Source organism: Suricata suricatta, chromosome 7 (genome assembly GCF_006229205.1).
Source record: "Suricata suricatta isolate VVHF042 chromosome 7, meerkat_22Aug2017_6uvM2_HiC, whole genome shotgun sequence".
Lineage (NCBI taxonomy): Eukaryota > Metazoa > Chordata > Mammalia > Carnivora > Herpestidae > Suricata > Suricata suricatta.
This window is the reverse complement of record NC_043706.1, coordinates 3,242,687-3,247,885: the sequence shown is the minus strand read 5'-3', so window position 1 is coordinate 3,247,885 and position 5,199 is coordinate 3,242,687. Positions and strand designations below refer to the sequence as shown.

At 51.6% G+C, this 5,199-nt stretch overlaps 1 long non-coding RNA gene across 1 annotated transcript; it reads left to right on the top strand.

Annotated features, from left to right (window-relative positions):
• Nucleotides 1–2,790: 2,790 nt before the first annotated feature.
• Nucleotides 2,791–4,978, top strand: LOC115296200. Its single transcript, XR_003910764.1, has 3 exons — nucleotides 2,791–3,301; nucleotides 3,845–3,963; nucleotides 4,938–4,978. It is a non-coding gene; the product is annotated as an uncharacterized LOC115296200 (long non-coding RNA).
• The last annotated feature ends 221 nt before the right edge of the window (nucleotides 4,979–5,199 follow it).

Sequence of the window (5,199 nt, the reverse complement as noted above, 5' to 3'; positions counted from 1 at the left end):
GGGGGGGGGGGGGGGGGGGGGGGGGGGGGGGGGGGGGGGGGGGGGGGGGGGGGGGGGGGGTGAGGCGGCCACCGCTGAGCTGCGGCCCCCGTCATCACAGCTTTTCAGGAAGGAGAAGCAGGAGCTCACTCTTCAGACGTGTTCCTGAGGCTTTTGGGCTCCTTCATGGCCTTCTCCCAGTGGGTGCCATTGAACTCAGTGACCACGCTCTGCACGGTGCCTTCCTCCAGGTGGGGGCGGGGGGTGCGATTCCGAAGTCTCCAGGGTGTGAGCAGCGCTTGGAGACGCTCTGAAGCCACAGCTCCTGCAGGAGGTGTGATGAGAGAAAAACTCTAAAGGCTTCATACGCAGGGGAGGCTGTTTTATTTTATTTTTTTAATGTTTATTTATTTATTTAAGTAATCCCTGCACCCAGTGTGGGGCTCGAACTCATGACACTAAGATCAGGAGTCCCTTGCTCCTCTCTGACTGAGCCAGCCAGGTACCCCAGAGGGAAGCCATTTTAGGTTTCTAAGTTAGCATGACTGTACACAAAATTTGTTCAAACCCAAAGCCGAGTTTATGGCCACAGATGCATCGTGCGTTTGCTCCGGGAAGGAGGCGCCTAAGGAGAACCAGCTTGTGCTGGAGGTACGGTCGGTGCTCCCACCCATGGCGTTCCGTGCGAGAAAACTCGTGGTTCCTGCCTGTGGATTAATCTATCATCTTTTGAGCTCTTACAAGATGTTAAAAAAAAAGAAAAGCATATAACCCTGTAAAAAACAGTTCCTTCTCTGGAACATTTTCTTCCCATGAAGAGCATGTTCCCCGGCAGCCGTCCTAAGTTGGGCTCAGATAAAACTCTTTCTTACTTTTAGACATTCCAGAAGGTTTGTTCGTTTTGCACGTGGAGGTGTGCCGTGTTTCGTGTTGAGTGTGTATGTGGTTGTGCTTTGTCTCCGTGCGAGAGCGTCGGGGAGAAGCCCAGGCAAGGACGCGTCTGCTCCGCCGCGGCAGATACTGGGGTTGGTCGCCAGCGGAGCTGTGCAGGTGCGCGGGGACTTTGGGGTCCAGTGCCCCGCGGCGGCAGCCTGTCTCCCTGGCCCTGGTGCCCCAGTGTCCCGCAGCCGCTGGGGGGTACACGGGAAGATGAGCCTCTGGTCACTCCTGGCAAGTCTCCCGCCGGTGGCCACCTCACTGACCAAGCACCACCCCCCCAGCTGGCCCGTGGAGCGCTGTTGGTGGCAAGGGTGCTGACCCTGTGGCCCCAGCCGAGTTTGTCCTTGTGGCTTTGCGCCCCGCTGCTCCTCGTTGGAGTCTCATTTTATCTTAACGTTTCATGCAGTTCGCATTCTATCCTATAACCTAATGGGGCACTGGAAATAGAAAGTAAGACTGGTTCCTTACCCATTAGAAGTCACTGCTGACATGAAATGGACATATGCCCAGTCCAGAGGTGGCAAGTCTATGGGGCAAAGAAATTCCTAGTCTTCCTTGAGGCGGGTAACACCGATCAGTTGTGACTTTTGTTTTCACTCAGTAAAAACCTAGGGTTAGGGGGTGTCCCTTTGAGGCCAGGAAGGGACGCGGGCAGAGGGCCGGGGATGGGTGGGGGGAAAAAACAACAAAAAAACCCCCCTAGGGTTAGAATTCTCAATACAGTATCCAACGCCAGTTGATGAGAATGGGCTTCAGTCCGGCACCCTGTGCACAGGGGACACATCTAACTCACGAAGATTTGTATTCGAGGAAAGATCTGCAGCGAGTGGAGCACGAACATCGGAGGAAGAGGGCTTTCTGCCTGGGAGCATCGGGAGGACCGTTACAAAAGGTCATGCCTGTCGCGATGCCTTTGCCCCACAGTCTGCAGGGACCCAGGCTCCTTCCAGTTCATGTCCCGTCATCCCTTATCTGGTAGGGAGATTTCTAACCATCACACCCTAATTTCAGACAGAAAGACGGAGGAAGAGACAGAAAAGGCGAAGGGCTGTGCCAGCTGCTGTTAAGTGAAGCATCAGCAGCCGCAGCCTGGTCATCCGTCTGCATCTCACTGGCCAGACCCTCACCACCTGGCCTGCTACAGTTCTGTTCCTGCAGAAGAGGAGTATGGGTAGCACACTGGGAGTCTGGGGGTGGGGCTGGGCCACATAGATGGTTGTTTTGTCAAGTAAATGTAGCAAGTGCTGGATTATATCAAATTAAGTGGTCTATTTTTATTTTTGCACAACTTTTTTTTTTAATGCTTATTGATTTTTACAGATTGTGAGCAGGGGAGGGGCTGAGAGAGAGGGAGACAGAGAATCTGAAGCAGGCTCCAGACTCTGAGCCATCAGCACAGAGCCCGATGTGGGCCTTGAACCCACAAACCTCAAGATCATGACCTGAGCCGAAGTCAGATGCTTAATCAACTGAGCCACCCAGGCGCCCCTTGGCATATTTTTTTTTTTACCTATTTGCCCACCCCCTGATATGTAATATATTCCTTCTTCCATAGAAATACATCCCCAAATAAGTAAGTGGACAGTGGAATAAAAATTACCTCCCTTGCAGTGAGGGAGGATGATGAAACCGATACCCACTGAATAAGAGAAGCTAAAACAACAACAATGAAAAAACCTGAGAATCAGCTTAAAGAAGTACCGAGGGATGCATGAGGGGCTCAGTCTGTCGAGCATCCAGCGTCAGCTCAGGTCATGATCTCACAGTTCGTGGGTTCCAGTCCCGCATTGAGCTCTGTGCTGCCAGCGCAGAGCTTGTCTTCGGATTCTGTGTCTCCCTCCCTCTCTGACCGCCCCCGCCCTGCCCCCGTTCATGCTGTCTCTCTCTATCCCTCAAAAATAAATTAAAAACATTAAAAAAAAAAAAAGTACCGAGAAATGAAATGAAGGTGGTGGCATTCAGGCTCCCGTACGGATGGAGGGGAGTGGATTGGAGGGAGAGGGCAGGACTTCGCGTGGACGCTCTGACAGAACACAGCTGGCGATGTGGCCACGTCTGAAGTCTCCTTTCAAAAGAGCTCAGGTGGAGGGAGCCGCCCCGATCCGGAGGAGAAGTAGCAGAGCGACGCTCCCCAGCACAGCTTGTCCTGCGCCAGCAGTGCCTCCGGCCCTTCCTCGCCAGGACACAGGTCTCTGCCAAGAAGAACTCATGGAAGCAGGTCAGGTGTCTGTCTTGGCCCTCAAGTTCATGGCCACCCTCTTGCCGAAATAGACTGATACCTGCTTTCACTCGGAACCAGCCATGTTCCTGTTCAGGCCGACACTCAGTAGAGTCTGGGACATCTGTTTTGAAGGTGATCCACGGCCTCCTCCTGGTCCGAAGGGTAAGCAGGAGCCTGTGACCGCTGTGGGCTGCGGTTACTTGACTGGGGGCGAGGTCTCCTACTGGGTAGTGTTACCGACCCAGACCTTGTAATGTGGGAGCAGGGGGACACTAGGAAGTGCAGGCCTCCGGTAGACTTCTCTCCAGGCGCGCGTCGGCAGGGGGAGGCGCTCAGGCTGGGCTCTGACCCCTACTGAGCAACCCTGGTCCCAGAACTCAAACCCCTCCGTTTCCTCCACCACTGTCCTCTTCTCCGAGTTCTCCAGCACCGTGTCCCTGAGCTCGCCTGCCTCTCTCTGAGTTCTCGCTCCGCTATTCTCTTCCTCTCGTGACAGAACGTGAGTCTACGCAGGGCAGGTGGAAGGGAGACAGCATGCGAGTTTGAGGCTGAAAGAGTTGACTCCTGTCCCAAGCTTGGGTCCCCACTTCGTTCTCAGAATATTTGTTTGGTGACTGATGTGGTGTTGTCTTTGCCATTGTTCTCTGCTTCCGGTGCCTCGTTTTGAGAGCGTCCTTCCAGACCTTTCCTTTTTTTCTCCCACAGTCACCTGTTTGCCATCTGGGAATTCACTTCGGGTCTGGGAGCCCCTCCTGGTTGCTTTGGTTCTGAAGAGAATCTGGGTCTGGAGATTGAAGGGTGAGGGGAAACCATCGTGAGGAGGGGTGAGTGGTTAGAGATTGTGACCTGCGCCCTGGATGGCACATTTCATCCGTCCGAGACTTTTTTTGGGATGAGACGCTAGAAAATGAGATTCTATATCGGTCCTAAGGAGAGTATATGGTATCTAGGGTTGCCAGACTTAGAAAGAAAACAACAGGGGCCTAGTTATATTTGAATTTTAGATAAATAATGTATTTTAAGCTTTTTTACATGGGGCTACTTACACTAAAAGATGATTTATTATTTATCTGAAATTCAAATTGAAGCGGGCATCCAGTATTCTGTTTAGCAGCCGTAGAAGTCCCCTTTGTGGGGAAGGAGAGACAGATTGTGTGAAGGGAATTCATCTATATGAAGTAGCAGGATTCATGATGAGGCAAAAAATTCCAAACCTTCCTAGGATGCCTCTTGGGAGGGCTGAAGAGATACCACAAGAGAGAGTTAGATCGTGTGAGTATTTGAAGATAATGAGATCTGATTATAGGAGACAGAGACTGATTTCTGTCTCCAGTTGAGGTCAAATACTTGGGAAGAATAAGGAAGTGGTGATGTGGGAAAGGAGAGAGGTAAGTTTGGGCTAATGGGTAGGTGGGGAGGAGGATTCGACATTGGATGTCTGGGGGAGGGGCGGGCTCAGAGGCTTCGTGCACGGGCCACATTTGGGTGAAAGGGTGAATTAGATGGGAAGTGACTTCAAACGGGTAGATGACCGATTAGGCAAGCATGATTAGGCATGCAAGTCAACAGTGGGGAGGAAAGCCTTGGCTCAGCTTGGAAATGACAACTGAGCTGTAGAGGAAAGTGATCAATGGGTTTGAGATAGAGGAGACCTCTTTTGAAGGATATGTTTTATAGATACAATGGAATTCTGTTTGAAAGACTTTTGAATCCTCCTCAGATGCTATGCTCTCTTCTCTTTTTAATCATTCCTTAAAGCAACTCCCGTGATAAAGAGGCAGGTGTATTTTATCCTTAGGGCATGTGTTGGGGCCCAGCAGGCCAAAAAACCTCCTGCAGAGCGACCGTTGATGGCCAGGCCTCCGGGGCACAGGAGAAAAAATCTGGGAAGTTGTGGAACACGTTGAAAGACTGTGAAGCAACATTTGGCCTCCTGCGCTGCACATGTGGCTTCTATTTAACCTGTCTATGATTTTTCTTGTTGCTTTACAAAAGCAAAAAGGCATATACCTTTAAGTCTTGAATCAACTTGGGTCAGTTAGTGGCACCAGCTTTCCCTT